At 34.5% G+C, this 17,042-nt stretch overlaps 1 long non-coding RNA gene across 6 annotated transcripts in view; it reads left to right on the top strand.

Moving 5' to 3' along the window:
- The first annotated feature begins 2,574 nt into the window (after window positions 1-2,574).
- Window positions 2,575-17,042, top strand: part of LOC147914589 (uncharacterized) — a 70,362-nt gene continuing 55,894 nt past the window's right edge. For 4 of the 6 annotated variants that reach the window (XR_015555085.1, XR_015555083.1, XR_015555082.1 and 1 more), the window contains exons 1-4: window positions 2,575-2,634; window positions 6,618-6,805; window positions 11,790-11,927; window positions 14,595-14,669. This is a non-coding gene — a long non-coding RNA (uncharacterized LOC147914589). Of the gene's footprint in view, window positions 2,635-6,617; window positions 6,806-8,293; window positions 8,350-11,789; window positions 11,928-14,594; window positions 14,670-17,042 lie in introns of all 6 variants that reach the window. The other 2 variants (XR_015555084.1, XR_015555086.1) reach the window with 2 other exon arrangements.

Below are 17,042 nucleotides of genomic sequence, written 5' to 3'. Positions count from 1 at the left end.
TTGAAGATAGCAACTGAAAAAGGCAGTGCAAGAGTAGAACATGAAGAAAATTAAAGACATGTGATAAACGCAAAATTGTACGTCAGGAAATTTCAAACTAGGTTATACGTTCAGAATGTTTGACTACTCAATTGTTGCTTTTGGCAATAAAATTGTAATTTGTTTTTAGTAAGGCTGTCAATATATAATGGCAATTCATGGTGATACTTTATTTTTAATCATTACTACAAAGAATTTACTATAATATCAAAGAAGAATTTTAATATTTATTGCTTTGCCAGTAGCTCTTATAAGTTCTTGAGTGAGTGGTTTCCCCAAGATCAGATAACTGGGTGTTCAGGTTAGGGTTCCAGCATGAAAGGATGGCTTCAGACACCCCCACACTCTTAATGAAAGAATCTGAAATCCTTGTAAATAAAAGACTTGACACAGAACAGATGAAGGCACTTTCCCCTGGAGTTCAGGAGGTAGATCTGGGTGGATTTTTATACTCTATTCTTGAAAATTAGAGGGGAGAGTATCTCTAAACTATTTTAGCTAATCCGTAGTCCTGAATATTTCTAATTGAACCTTAAACCCATTTCTCATATTCGTTATGCTAATTAATGACTCTGTTTAACCAATATAAAATTTTTTTTATCCAATATGCTAATTAGAAAAGTGCTGACTGTTAAATAAAATATGGCTAATAGAGGATATTTAATAGCCCAATCTACAACATGGCTCTTTCTCTTATAAAACAAGCTGACTGCCCTCAAACTGAAGCTGGGTACCTGAGGGGTACTGTGGATATTAAACCAATTTGCTGTTTTTCCTGTTTAACTTGAGGGGTGACTCAGGGGTCTCAAGGATTTGTTAGCTTGTTTTCCAGAGGATTTGTGAGCTTGTTTTGCAGAAGAAAGAGAATGCCTTCGGGAAGGTTGTGATCACTGGATGGCCGGCCCTCAGCAGCCCTGGAAGCTGAGAAGTCAGATTGCCCAGGGGTTTATTGGGAGTGACCCATTTGTCTCCCAAAGCTCCTCCGGCCAAGCCCCTTAGCTCTATAAAACCCCCCTGTTCTCTGTTCTTGGGGAGGTGGCTGTGAGTGAACCCAGGCTCCCACCTACTTGTTGTGGCCAATTTGAATAAATCTTTCTCCATTTGTAAGCACCAATGTCTCAGCATTTGGTTTCCTGTGCATCTGGCATACAAACTTGAGATTAAGAGGTTCAGTATCAAAACTGTGCTTGCTTGATAGAATTTATCTCATCACACAGAATTAAAGTAAGTGTCATATACATAATAAGCCTTCCACATTGATTATACCAAAGTATATAAAATGTTGTCTTTAATGAAAAAAGGACTATCAATGAGAAGAAAATATATTCGGGATTGTGCCATTAAAATGCAAAGTATTATTTTAATGTAATGATCCATTTTATCTCAAGAAAAATTTCACTAGGATTTTAGCAAGCCTAGACCTCCAATAAAACAGAGGAAACGTTATATTTAAACTATTTTAAGAAACTAAAATTATTCCTTAGTTGTCATATCCAGCAGCAGAATTTCATAGAGCCAATACACATTAAAGAAGGGAGATTTAATTATAGCTGTTTTACACTGCAAAAAGCTCATCATCTTCAAAGAGAAAATTGATAAATAGAATATGCTATTATTAAATTTTAAATTATGAGTGTATATTGATTTTGAAATGTAGCTTTTGGCAATTTTATCAGATCTCATCCAAAGTTTAAAACAATATTTTGAGAAAATATGACTTTGGAGGAATAATGGCAACATCTATAATGTTCCTTCATCCTTAGTCTTGGTAAAAGTATCACTCAATTTGAGGAAGTGAAAATGATATATCTCCATCACTTTTTTCAGCTGAAGCTCATTGCTCTTGAACTTTCCTGCTAAGAAACACTGTTGTAGCAATGCATTTAATGTTACCTGTCCACCTGGCCTGAGGCCAGTGATGGGTATAAGTCACACCTTAGGAGATAATATGCATGCAATCCCTAAAAACAAAGGAAAACAATTTTTAAAAGTAAAAAGGATTATACTTTAAAAGTAAAAAGATATGGTCCTTGTTGAAAATGTCTGCCTTGGGTAATTTTATGATATGGATAAATTTCTTAGGCCCTTCATGTTTCTAGAGACCCTTATTCAGTCCCATAACTGTTTTCAAATCTAAGATGTTATTCCTGGGAACCTTACTCCCCTCATATCTTATGTCATAAACTTGAAGATTACATAGGACTTAGGTTCTACATTGTCCCCGTAGGGGAGTGGAATTTGCCACCTCAAGATGTGTCTCTTTGGCATGAGGATTATTTTGGGCTGGTTATTTAAAAAAAAATGCAGATATAGGAGAAGCTCTGAAAACCAAGTAGAAGTTACCCTTTGTAAGAGATATTTACATTTGTAAGGGAAATCTCCATTTGTAAAGGTGACTCCCTCTCTACTAGAAAGAGGGGGATGACCTTACCTCCAGAAACTCTTATCAATGCAGAAGGCAAGGACTTAAATCTGCATAATAACCTTGCTCTTGTTTACTGTGTTTTTTCTGGTAATCTCTCATAACTGACTCCTCCCACCCCCAACATCCTCCTTTGTCTTTAGCTGAAGAAGATGGTGACCTCAGCCAATCTGGTGAGTTACTCAGTTTTCCTGGGTTTCTCCCATATATACATGTTATAAAGCTTTGTTTGATTTTCTCCTGTTATTCTGTCTCATGTCAGTTTAATTCTTAGACCAGTCAGGAGGACCTAGAGGGTAGAGGAATTGTTTTTCTCCCCTATTTCCCTGCGCTGCCCATTTTTCCAACCTTATCTTATTAACTCTGCCCTTCGGTGGGGTGTTCTAGGCTTACTGGGCTGCTTGCAATCCCATAAGCAAACTAAGCTCTTTCCCACTATACGGCTTTTGAATACGCTCTTATGGTTGCGACAAGGTACATTTCTCTCTACTTTTTGCATGACTGAAACCTTCTTATTCTCCACTGTTCAGCTTAAATGTCACCTTCCCAGTAAGACAATCAGTGAAAAATGTATCTCAGTGGGTTCCCTGGCTGCCAAAATCTGAAGGTTCCTTTTGTTATTCTCTATCATTACAGGCTATTTCTATCATTGTGTGTATTATGTGTTTCTATCACAAATTGTGTTTTTACACCTGTGGATAGAGATAGATATAGATGTTCACAAACAAAAGTTTGCTTGTCTATTGTCTATCTTCTAATTTGCCTAAATTTATATACTGTTTTGTTCAGTATTTTATTGTATCAATGGTAAATATGAAGCCTGTCTTACAGAATGCAAATAAGATTTTGTGATAATTTATTCTGGTTATCCTTAATCTCTATCCATTCTAAGAAACTTTACATTACTCCTTTATTCATGTTACAATTAGGCTTAAAAGTTAAACATTTCCAAAGACTAAACCTTAGTTACTAGAAAATTTGCACTCTGGAACAAACAACTAAATGTAAGCATTCCCTAACCAGATACGTAAATCTTTATTAATCCCAGTCAAATTATCTTTATGGTATTATCTCTACCACATCCTCATTCCTATTTCCCATAACTCCAACTTTGTTTACTTGCTATTTCCCGAATAAAGATAGCAGCTTCCAGTGTTGCTCAGATATCATATTCCCTTTGCCCACAATGATGCCACCATTTCTTTCTATAGGTTATTTATTCTTTTCCTTAAATGCCACTACTTCCTTTATTCTCCCATTTCAGAAAGAAGTATTCTTCCATCTCATAACTCCGTATCATTTATCTCTCTTTTAGTCTTAATCTCAGTTGGAGGATTTAGCAATGAATCATAAAAAAAAAAAAAAAGCCTAGAAATGATCCTTAATGATTATTTTCTCAGCACACATGTTCATCTAATTTTCTAATTTCCACCTATAAATTTATCCAATTCCATCCATTTCTCTATTTTCTATTATCAGTTCTCACATTCACATTGTGTTACAGCTCAACAGGGCCACCACAGCCATATACAAAAAGCTTTCCTTTTTTACTCTCATCTTGGCCTCCTCAAACTATCTCACAAAAGATGTCAACTTAAACAACTAAAATATCAACGTGATAATGCCGCCCCTTGAAACAAAACACTTCAGGGCTCCACATTTGCTTCCAGATTGAATCCAATATTTTTGATCTGGCAGGTGGAGTCTGAGATTTGCTTCTGGTAGAATTTTCCCCACACTTCTCTCTTTATTCCATTTCTCCACTTGCATACTCTAATAATTCCAAACTGCTTGACCTTCTCTACAATAGCTTTTCTCATGCTATTTCCTCACCTTGGGAGCCCTTCCCCCACTCTCCTCCCTTCCTTAATTTTCTTACTTTATGACATTTCAGAGAAGATGTCCTAACTTAGCCTCATTTACCACAAGTTCTCCTGGTATGTGGTTCTTCACACCCTCCCCTATCACCTTTTTGTTGTGAATATTTTGACTAGGTGTGCATTTTTAAAATTCTACATGATTTGCATTGCAATCCCATATTTGTCCTTGTGTAGTTGTATGACCTTGGGCAAGATAAATCTCTGCCTCACTTTCCTCCTCTGAGACAATGAAGATGAGAATTGCACCTAAATTAAAGGACAGCTTTAAAGATATAACAAACCGCGCTTGCTTCAAAGAAAGCATCCACTAACCGCTACGTGCTTATTTTGCTGTGATTATTATTTGTGTCTCGAACACTTGTCTTTGTGTCTATCTCTCTTCCCGGATTGTCAACTCCTTGAAAGTAGAATTCATGGCTTACCTATTTTGGTGTCAGCACAGCATGGAACAACGACAAGCACGTATACTTATATAAAACATATAAAACATTAAAGAATGAAAGAATGAACAAATTGATTTTTTTGAAACTATGAAAACTTTCCTACTAGTATAAGAGGTTTTATTTATATGTGCTCTTCAATGTTTTGCGTATATTAAATGGATTAATATATATTTAAAAGCACGTAATATTATCTAACGTCTAGATATCATCTGTGCATTTTAATAGGAAGCTCTGGAGATAGGGCTTCAAATCAAAAAAAAAAAAAAATCTTAAGTGGAGGCTGGCAGCAGTGAAAGCCGCGAGTGATGCTTACAGACTAGCGTCGCCACCGACTGTGCTTATTTCTATTCCACTCCAGACTTGAGCTATTTTCCTGTGATGCGAACTCTGTGATCCAAAGGGAATTTATTTTTCAAACTTGGAAACACTTGCGGACACCATTGAGGTGTTGATGAGGAGGAGGAGGAGTGAACACTGAGAGATCACATGGCATTTGTTATTTACTCATGAAAACACACACGATCATCTCCTATTTGCATATGGCTTTGCTGAGATCTGCAAATACACAAGTAGTGGTGACTGTTTGACAAACTGGCTAATATAGAGTATTTTTTAAAACTCATGTGTATAGTCTAATAATCTTACGCTCGTTATGGCTTAGAATTTTTCAATATGTAACTATGTGTGTGAATGAGATAATTGTTACAGAGGAAAGAAAATGGAGGGGGGAGGTCACCAGGATACAACATAATTTTATGAATTATAGATAAAACAGTAAAACAAAATGTTTCTGGAAAACAAACAAAAATCATCAAGATTGATCGTTATGTTTACTTATGAAGTTCTTCATTTGAAATACTAAGATTTCTTGACATCATATAGTCAACAATTTTAACTAAAATGCAATTGATTTGGTTGCTTAGTGCTTCTAAGTTCTATACTGGAGATATTTATTTATTAAGTAATTTAAAGATCTATCTTGTTCTGTTTACTGACATAACATATTGTTTTATCCAGTGAGTTTATAATTTATGTAACTCCAGAATTTTCTTCCTTATTTGGGTATAATGATTTTTTCATTAATTTAAATAGTATCACTACATATATGTGTGTATATATATATGTATGTATATAACTATAGTACAATACCTTAAATAATAATTCTGTAAAACCAAACTGAATTTTTGAAGTCCAAGTTCATAGGTGGCATATTATTCTTAGTAAGAAGAAAAAGATCTATGCGTCTCACAATGAAAATGTAGTGATATCATTGGAAAATTATAAGAAGAACCAGGTAATTGTTTTGTTTTGTTTTGGTGAATATGACAGAAGTAAAGAAAAGGAAGTTGGTTCAAGGGATTTGGAAATTTCTCATAATACTTGTGGACCAAGGAATCTCTGCCAGACAAGGAGGAAGGTGAAAACAAGAGGAGAAATTAATGCTTGAAAGAGTGTCATGAGAATAGCTGATCAGAGGATAGTTGAGGAGATATTTTAATTACTGAGTTTCTAAGTGATAGTTCTTTTGTCAACAATATCAGGGTACATTCATAGGAATCTGTCTATGAAGAGAACATGTCACTGGTGATGAGCAGATCAAGAAACAGCTTGGATCGGTATATCAATGTCCATCCATATGGATGTGTAATTATATGAGAATGATGACATGATTCCAGGTGTAGAAGAAGACTGTGAGTCAATTGCCATTATCTTCCAAGATATAAGAGCTCAGTATATTAAAAAAAAAAGAAGGGGGGGGAGAAAATCATAGCATTCCGTGGCATACAATTTAAAATAGTGTTTTGTTTTCTTTCCTAATGTTTGTTTGTATAGTTGTATAATTGGAAAGAGAAAGAATGTTATGGAAATAACACGAAGGAGCAAGAAAGAGCTTGACACTAACTTCAAACTCAAGGGTTATGAGAACTACAAAGCAAACTATAAACCGAAAAGGAAAAGCTTTCACTTGGATGCTTATTGGGGCAATATTGTCCTCTGGGTAGAATTATTTTTCAATTAAGGTGAGTAGGTAGACATAGTTTTGAGAAAGTTTTTATTGATTTTCAGGTTGAATGTCTGTAAAGCCAGCTGGGAACCTTGGGGGAAAGAGCAGTGAGGATTGGTTGAGCTAAAGGGAATGACCGAAGAGAGAGACAACATAATATGTGCAGTGGTTGTGGTACCTAGTAGAAGAGCAGGATACTAAGTCTACCAGTGGAACCAAGAAGACTTCATAGAGAGGCTTGGCAGTGGAGGGTGATTTTGGTGTCTAGGCAGTGCTGCACCACTGATTTTTGAGGAATGGTGTGACATAGAATAAAAAGAAGGTATTTTAGTGGTCTCCAGTCATTTGGATGGCACGATACATATATTTTTTCCACCCTCAATTACACTCTGGTTATTGTTGACTTGCTTTGTCTCTAACTTCGACAATTTGTTTATTGCGTGATTTGGGGGCATTAAGCGCAAGGCAAGCATTTGGTGACATGAAAAAAAACGACTTTTCAAAAAACTTATAGTCGGATGAGAAATAAAAGCTAGTTAATTGATTCGGTATTATACATTCTAAATGTAAGATATTAACTTATGCATATCTTAATTTTCTCCTTCTATTTCATTTTGACCACAAAACTAGGATCTGTCACATCTCCAAGTGATGAATTGTCACAAAGACAACCAGAGAAGTACAATAAAATTCTGGCTTTTGATTTCAAAAGCAGGAACAGAGTTATAAAAAATAATTTTTTGGAAAATTATAGGTTTCAGAAGAATCAATTTCATGGCCCAAAGTACATAAAATTCTATGTGCTGACATAGCAGAAAATAAGGGAATGTGTAAAAGGGCAACAAAATATCCTGAGAAAGAATCTTCACTTTCAGTACCAAGGAGTTAGGGTTCTGAGGGAAGCGGACAACTGTGTGCTGAAGAAATTAGAGGGGCCTCATATTTTCCCACCTCACTAACACGGTCAGGCATCAACAGAGGAGCTGTATGGTAAGACACCTTACCCAGATCTCTGTATTCCAACAGAATGTCTGAGTGTCTAGGAACTGATGAATTATCTTAAATCTTGAGGGGAAAAAAATATGCTTTTAATCTCACTGCATCATGAGGAGATGTATATTAAAAACAGTGAAGTAGGGATACATTCAAATAACACACTAAATGACAACTCAGAAAGGTAAACAAATCTGAGGCTCACATAAGATGTCTGTGTAGACAAAAGCAGAATGGATATCTCTTCTTAACGCCATAAAATTGCATAACTAACTTTAAACTTAGAAGCTCTTCCATTGTGTGGCTGCGTGTGAGAGAAAGTGTGAGATAAAGGGAGAAAGGTCAGAAAAGAGAAGGCAGGAGAAACACAGTGTTGACCTGACACACCTTCATTTCAAAGTCTAAATCTGTTAGCTTTCTTTTCTTTCAGTGGTCCATGATATTAATAAAAGTAGATAAAGTACTGTTTGGTCCTCCAGACTTTAATGTTTATATATGTCATCATTCACAGAATGTCATCACCAGTGAGCTATGCTATTGGTGTGAGGAAGACTGGAGAAGCAGGAGGTAATGATGAAAAATCCAGTTTCCATTCTGCAATCATCATGCAGCAGTGCAGAAATAGGTCCCTAGGAACCTAGCTTCCTATAGGCGCCAAAGATTGTCATAAACTGAGAACACCTTTTCCCAGGCATAGGAGATTGTAAAAATAAGTACTTTGGTTTATCAAGGAAACTGTCAGGATCCTGTCATATCCAAGTTATTTTTTAAAAAGAAATGCACAGAGGATGCACAATCTCAAATTTTAATGTCAAGTTATTAAAATGATAATAGGGTTTGTTCCACCTCTTTTATTAATTTAAGAGTTGAAGTATTTGAGGAAGATATTTATGGGTAGTAAAATTCATTAAACTCAAAAATTTGTGATAGAAACAACCATCTACCACATGAATCGAAAGGGAAACTGGAAGCTTTTCTTTTTGTCAGTCATTGCCTATATGTCTCCCCATGCCCAATGTCAAGATTCAGTACCCCCCCAACTCCTGGTTATCCCCATAATGACCAATATCTTTCAGTACAACCCCCGACATATTTCTTAACAGCATATCTTCTCCAGCCATTCAATGCTACTTCCTTAACTGAAGCGTTAAATACTTATTGCTTGGTTTTTACCATCACACCTACTTAGTAGCATCTCTAAGAACTGTCCTAAAATTCAAAGCTTATCAGGCCAGTTCCTTACTCTAAATTTATTAAGATTCACCAGATTCATGATATTCTGCTCATTGGCTTAGAAAATAGGGCTTGTTGAGATCAGACAGACTGCTGACTTCTCCAGCCTCTTTTGTCCTAGATTTTTCTCCCATGTTCACCTTGTGCACGCCACTTAAAAGGAATCTCAAGCATTATGTCCTCTGGGGATTTGGGACCCAAACTTTCTTCCTCGTCTGGGTTTCCTCATTTAGTGTCCACTTACCTCACTGCATTATGGTTATTTATCTATTTGTTGTTATATTCTCAATAGTATATAAACTCCTAGAAAATAAAAATTATGTCTTTCATCTTTACATCACGTATGTCTAGAATAGGGCTGGACTGACGTTTACTAAAAAAACTGCCAAATGTTTGAATGTCAGTATAGAGCCACAGATTCAGTGCTTCTAAGGTTCATAGAATTCTACTATGTGAGAGAGGAGAAAGAACCTTAATCCTGCTCTTTGCAACAAATTACAGTAGTCAACGGTTTAACAATAGGAGTATTTCCAACAAAGGACACACTGTATTTGCTTTATTTTCCTATATGACAAAACTTTTATTAAAAAATACAGAGTACAAAAAATACAAAATACAAAAAAAATACAAATACAAAACTTTCATTAAAAATACAGAATAAAAATACAATGTAATATAGACCTATATTTCTCCTAGTCACGCTGGTTCAGAGATTTATTAGCATCTATAACAACATTACAAATAGTGTCAGTAATTAGGAAATCAACCACATTACTAATCATGGTGGAGCACACATCCAAGATCTAGTATAGTGGGACAATGGGACGGATAAGAAAACGGTGAAGAGATTGCGATTATTAAATGAGAGAGTCAATTTGAATGAAAAAGAACAAAATAAAAGTAGCAGATAAACATTTAGGAAGGCAGGAAAATAATTTTAAGATTCAAATATTTTAGTTTATGATCTTCATATAGTTTCTTTAATTTCTTCAAACCTGGACCAAGACATTTCTTAAATATAAAGAACAATGCTGGATATAAACTGTCATTTTTGATAATATTTTATATGCTTCTAAGTAATTTTTAATTAGTTTCTATTTTTGCTTATGATTACAATGTAAAAATATTTATATCATATTTAAAAGAAAAATTTTTGAGGCTTAAAGTCAATTGAACTTAATTAAAAACTGATTCTTAGAGCTCTTACTCTTTACTTAAATATATATTCCTTGACCCTAGACTCTTAGCTATGTTAGGGCTTCCATTTGTATGCCTCGATAAAATTAATTACTGTTTCATGTTACACCCAGCACCAGTTTTGTGACTACTCTTGTACAAAACTGTCTCTCTCTTGAGAATTATAAATGTCGTTGGGGCAAGGGACATATCTACCTTTCAGTTTGATGCAAGAGACATATTATACCTTAACTATTTGGTTTTATATAACAAAATAATAATTATATTGAAGTCACACAAATAATCCAAAGTTTAAATACAATTCAGAACAAATTTCTAAATAGTTTATATTCTAACGCAGGTGATTAAGGTATACACAAACAGAATATAGATTCCAAGCTGGTATAAAGACCAGTGTTCTACTAAAGGTAGAATAATAATAATTTCAGAGCACAGAAACAGAAAAAATTAGCTCTTCTTGGAGGATGTTTAAATAGGGCATTTTAGTAGATTCATAAAGCAGAATTTCAACAGACAAAGTGTGCGACAATTTTCCAAGGAAGAAGTATTATAACAGGTAAAGGGTCAACCACCTCCTCTATGATTTAATGTTGGATTTAGCATTTCAACATGGGATAAATGGGAGTTGATGTTGTAGAAGTGTCTTGAAAGTCCATATAAAATTTTAAAGTACAATGAATAGCAAGGTAAACAATATATACTTGTTCCCTGCATTTGTTGGAAACCAAAACTTGTTTTTCTCTTTTTAATAGGGTGGGGAGTTGGGAGGGCCATAGAAACATGGATCAGAGCTATACACTTGAGTGATAAATAGCAACTAAATATTACTTTTTGCTTCTAAAATCATTTATCTTTATTTTTATTAAAAGAATAAGCCTTTCTCTTTTTGTCTTATTTCTATTTTTTATCATGATGTTCAGATATAAAGGATATAAAGTTAGCATATGCTAAGAAAATGGTGGATATCCAATGTTAAATACTTGAATGCTTCAACATTAAAATTCTAGTTAAATTTCATGCTTTGCCTTTGGACAACACAGTTTAAGAAAAGCTACTACAAAATTTTGTTTATGCCACAGTAGTATTAATATAGTATATTTATATAATAATTTTAAATGGTTATTTATTTATTTTTTTTTTATTTTTCTTAAAGTTTTTGTGAGGGAGATCAACCCTGAGCTAATATCCATGCCAATCCTCCTCTTTTTTTTTGCTGAGGAAGACTGGCTCTGAGCTAACATCTATTGCCAATCCTATTCCTTTTTTTTTCTTTTTCCCCAAAGCCCCAGTAGATAGTTGTATGTCATAATTGCACATCCTTCTAGTTGCTGTATGTGGGACGCGGCCTCAGTATGGCCAGAGAAGCGGTGCGTCAGTGCGCACCTGGGATCTGAACCCGGGCTGCCAGTTGCAGAGCGTTAGCACCTAACCACTAAGCCATGGGGCCGACCCTGATTTTTTAAAATTCTCACAAATATGATTAATTGTATGATTTCAGTTTCTTCCATTAGAGTTTTCCTAGACTCTTGTTTTTTTTAACTTTTCTCTCAAGATGTTTTTTTTTTTATTTTTTGGAGGTACTTGAGTCAGAGAAGGAAAGGACTAAAGGACTAAACGAACAAATTGTCAGCTTGGATCAAAATTGGTGTCTAAGATGTTCTGCAGCGTCCTTCTGTGATGGTTATTGACGCTCTGCTGCTTCCAAAGATTCTTATGTGAGTTTATGACTGGTGATACACCTACTTAATGTGTACTTTAGATATGACTTTTAATTACTTACACAGTGCAACATAAATTTTGAATTCTGAAACAAACAGTAGAGATTTTTTTTCACATAAGGGCAAATATTTCAGTTCCAAACCCAAGGTGCCCTGAAATATTGCATTGTGATGTTGAATGTACGTTTATGTGGTAGACTTGTTAACATGAGTAGGGTAATTCCTATAGAGCAGAGCTTGTGTGTGTTTTCAGAATAGTCCCATGAAGAAATAGCTGTTCATCATAATGTTAAAATTAAAAGTATTATTAAAATATTATTCTTTACTTAAAAAGCTTATTATCTAAAGTATGTTATTATCTAAAGTATGGGTTACGTTTCTTACATATAATCTCAAAAGAAGATATATAAGTCTAAAATGTGATTCTTTGTTCAGGAAATAGATTGTAGATTAATTAAAATTCAAGTCATGGCATAACAGCCATTTATTTTTCATGTGTATTGGTCAAGGGAGGTTGGTCAATGATTTTACTCATATCCTATTAAAGGCTAATAGAGAGATGATCTAGACAATTTTCTGACTATTGAGCTCATCTCACAGTTATTAATTATTTGTATCATTATTGTGTATATGTAAACAGATATTTCACAATAGTAATTTGTTCTATAAATTTGAAAACAAATACAATGAATATTTTAATAACATTTAGTAGAGAAGGCCTTCAGGGATCACAAGCACTAATTATGCTAACAAGCCTCTTAAAATTTCAAAGTAGTTGAAACAAACATGAATATTTGCATTATAGTATTTTTAACTCATATTTAGTATCAAATCTTAAGCTTCTCTGAGTAAAAGTATCTAATTTTTCAATCATACATTCTTTGCTTATTGTTAAATAATACTTAATATCTTACATATGTGTGTGCCTATGTGTGTATGCATACATAAAATTTGGCAGAATAATAGAGCAATTTTCCCAGTGTTTTCAACAAAGAGGAAATTCTTAAATACGTTCATGAAATTGAATCATTTTTGTTAGATTAATTCCTCATTTGTGTCAGAATAATTCAATGATTAGCGTCATATTTTGTCTGCATCATGTTTTGCCCAGACTATTACAGTAGCCTCATAATTTGTCCCCCTGCTTTTATCTTTGCTTCTACATCCTATTCTCTATGAACAGGCAAAGAATTCCTTCTTAAATTTAAATATAGTCATTCTAATTCCCTGCTCAAACCCTGTAATGAATTTCCACCCTTCTTAGGACCAGAGACCTTAACTCTGCTCCCAACATCCAATATGATCTGGCCACTGGTTCTTTCTCTGACCTCATCCTCTATTAACTCTGGCCACTGGCTCTCCCTGCCCCAGGCATAATCGCCTCCTTCTTGTTCCTTGGTCATACCAAGAGTGTATAGTTTTTGAAAATGTTGACTTGATTCTCTTTCTTCATATATTTGCCAGAATCATTCTCTCACAAATTACAAAGTTCAGCCCAAATATAACTTAAGCAAAAGACTTATTGACCACCCTAAATCAAATTTTATTCCCACTTGATGCTATATCTTCTTATCTTAGTTTTTTTGTCAGAGAAATTATACTCTAGTGATGCATTATATATTTCTTTTTTTGTTTGTTTGCTGTTTACTTTCTATCTCTTTATCCCCACTACAATGTTTCAACAATAGTGATTTTTTTTGTTTGTTATATTCTGTTTTTTTGTGTTGTGTTTTGGTTTACTTTCACTTCTGCTGCACTATCTCCAAGAGTGTTAACAATTCTTGGCAAAGAGTAGAGGTTCAATAAAAACAAATTGAATGAACTAGTGCATATTATCATGTGATTAAGCTAGATATTAGGTTCATGATTATTCAGCATTTTCCGTCTAGTCTTGTCTGTGTGTTTGAAAAAATAATACATTTAAAAAATGTATAGGGACCAAATTAATGTAGAGTTGTAAGAAAGTTAGAAAAGATACGTTTAGGAAATAGTTCAGAAAATAATTTTAGGAGTTTGCCACATCATAATGTCTAGCATAGATGAGTTACTAATAAATATTTTTCAGAAGCATACCGGTATGAATTGAACTTTATTTATTTATTTAGTGAATAATAAATGGATACATGGATAGATGGATGAATGATGGAGAAGAGGAAGAAAATGAGGAAAAACTTGATGTTTGAACAGATGTGTTTTATTTGTCTCCTTTTCATCCCATTGGTGAGGAAGGAATTCCTGCTCTACGTTATGGAGATGGCCGTACACACATCACCCAATATTGAACACATGAGATTGACAGCTGGCTATTAGTCACATATGCTCACAGCCAGGGGGAGGAGGACACTGGGCCACCTAGGGCCACATGGGGGTTTCACTCTACAACAGAGTGAACAAGCAGAGCCTACAGGAAGCTGACTTGGTAGTAATAAGACGGAGGATGTGATTGAGTTATTTGAATGATTCTAGGAGTTGGCAGGGAACTGAAATCTGGTACTAAGGAATAAGTAGCCAATGTGTCTGGTCCCTGTAATAAGGAGGGTTGTTTGACTAGGGGATCTTATCCACAAGAGAATAGAAGAAGAGGAACTTGCGGTTAGGCCCTTTATTCTCTCCAAATTTTACCAGATGTTCAAGGCAGCACATAATATTTAACCTTATTTTCAGGACTTGCACCACAAGATATCTATACAAAAGAGAGGCAGGAGTGAAGACTGACTCATGTTTCTAAAAGGGAAGATGGTAAGAGCATTAAATGGGAGTGATTAACTAGAAGGAGCTGTGGAATAATGTATAAGTTGAACTGTTGACATTGTGAAGCTGGTGAGTTTTGGTTTTGTTCAAGCTCGAAATAAAGGTTTACGAGTTTTTCACTAGGTTGTTTAATTCCATCACGGGTACTAAATTTTGGTAGTATAAATAAATGGCAGGATTCGTGATAGTCATGGTTATATGCACATTTTTAGAACATAGAGAGTAAAATTCAAATAACGTGTCAGTGTACCTATTACTAAGTAGAAACTGTGTTGTGTACTTTTTTGGAAAAAGCAATCCTGGAGGGTGTTATTTTCATTATTTTATGGATGAAGACATTGATACTCAAGCCATCTAAATAATCAAGCCAGGACTCTGACAAAATTCTATCATTTACCAAATCCACTAACTTTTCTGCCAAACCACAGTTCCCATTGTAGGCACACTTTAAATATTTGCAATATTTAGCCAAGAAAAATTATCAATGATTTTTGAGTGCAAATTAAATATATCCAAATATTAGGATAATAAGAGTATACAATCGTAGAAAGAAATGTTCAATTGTATGTTTAGTTTCTTCAATGAAAGGAGCTAAAACTATGATTGGGGTAGATCTGGGAGTGGGCTGGGGAGCAGTTGAATAACATATGTCAGACACTCTACTAGGGATTATAATACTACATTTGCCTCAGTTTACATTTTGACAATTTAAACACATGACACTCATACAAATATAAAATGAGCAAGTGCCAAAAATTTTCATCTGATTAATTAATGAAGGAACCAGAGATAAGTTAAAACTAGTTCAATGAGCATCTGAGGAGCTAGGTCTTGATAAGTAATTTAATAATGGAATGTTAAGCTAAGATTGTGGGTTGGATACAAAATTGATTAATATCTTAAAGAGCAATAAATATAACTTTTAGAGTTTTATTTTTCTCAAGACAAAGGTGAAATATGATCCAATCAATAGAAAGCCAGTGAAAGATGTGAGCCCTATACGTCACTGGAAAATCTCACAGTAATCTCTTTTGCCAATTTCCATGTTTAGTTCATTTTTTCTGACACTTTCAATCTTTACAAAAAACATATAAGATGAATATATTTGAATATATTCCTCTTTATTTTACTTATGAAAAAATAAAGCTCAAAACTGTCTAAGTAATTCAACAAAAGTCATAGAGTAAATAAGTAGAAAATATTGGATATTAATGAGGGTCAGTCAACTCTATTTGTAAATTTATCTTTTTTCAATTACAACAACTTACTGCTTAAACCATCCCTAAATCTTGGACAATCACTAAGCAGAGATATATTAGAAGGAAAGTAAACATTAGACTGGTAGTTGGTTCTGTAACCAATATATATGTGGAGTGAGGTTTTATATATAAATCTTCAAACAAAATATTTAATACCTACCTCACATCCCTTATTCTCATTGTATAATAATAATAAAAAAAATCTGGAAGCTCCCAACCATTAATTTACCCTCCTTCATGTACTTATCTATTCATATGCTATTCCTTCATTCCAGATACTGTGGGAGAACTGCCCCCTGCTTCAAGTGAAGCCCAACTCTTTCACTGTGACCTAGATCCCATCCTTGGTTACCTAGTCAAATATATTGATGCATAAATTCTATCTACTTTATCTTGCATATTCCTCTTTCTATTTTATTCCCATTGCATACAAACATGATGTCATATCCTTCTCTTCCTTTCCTAAAAAAAAATATTGATCTAACTTTATCTCCAACTATGAATCTGTTTCTCTTCTTCCCTTGAGAGAAAATATTCTTTGAAAATAATATCTTTGCAGTATGCTCCAAATTCTTTGTTATGTTGTTTTTTCTTGAATCCCATCTAGTGAGGCTTTCATCCCCTCTCCATTGAAATTGCCCTTGCCAAAGTTACAAATAATGTTCAAATTGTGAATTCCACAATCCATTTCTCAGTTCACCTTCCCTGAAACACTTCTACCTCCTTGGCTTCCAGGCCATGGCGTTATTCTTGTTTACTTTCAATATCCCTTGCCTCCAGTCTTAGTTTCTTTTGCTCATTCCGCCAATCTCTCTAACTTGTTAATTTAGGAGGGCTGGAGAGCTCATTCTTACCATAACATTGATAAACAGATTTAAATTTATATTTCCAGACTGCACCTTGACCCTCAACTCCAGTCTGATATATCCACCTGCTTACTCAAGGTCTACCATCCCATGTCAAACTAGCATCCAAATCATAGCAAATCCAAAATGGAGCTCAAAATCTTCACCTTACTGTCCCTTTCGCCATTATGTCCACCTCAGTTGGTAGCAATCCTACTCTTTCAGTGGCTCAGCTAAAATAATTTGTTATCCTTGAC

The sequence above is a fragment of the Ceratotherium simum genome, chromosome 18 (assembly GCF_057802395.1).
Source record: "Ceratotherium simum simum isolate JZ-2026a chromosome 18, ASM5780239v1, whole genome shotgun sequence".
NCBI classification, from domain to species: Eukaryota; Metazoa; Chordata; class Mammalia; order Perissodactyla; family Rhinocerotidae; genus Ceratotherium; species Ceratotherium simum.
Note: the sequence above shows the minus strand (reverse complement) of the source record. Positions and strands in the feature narration are given on the sequence as shown.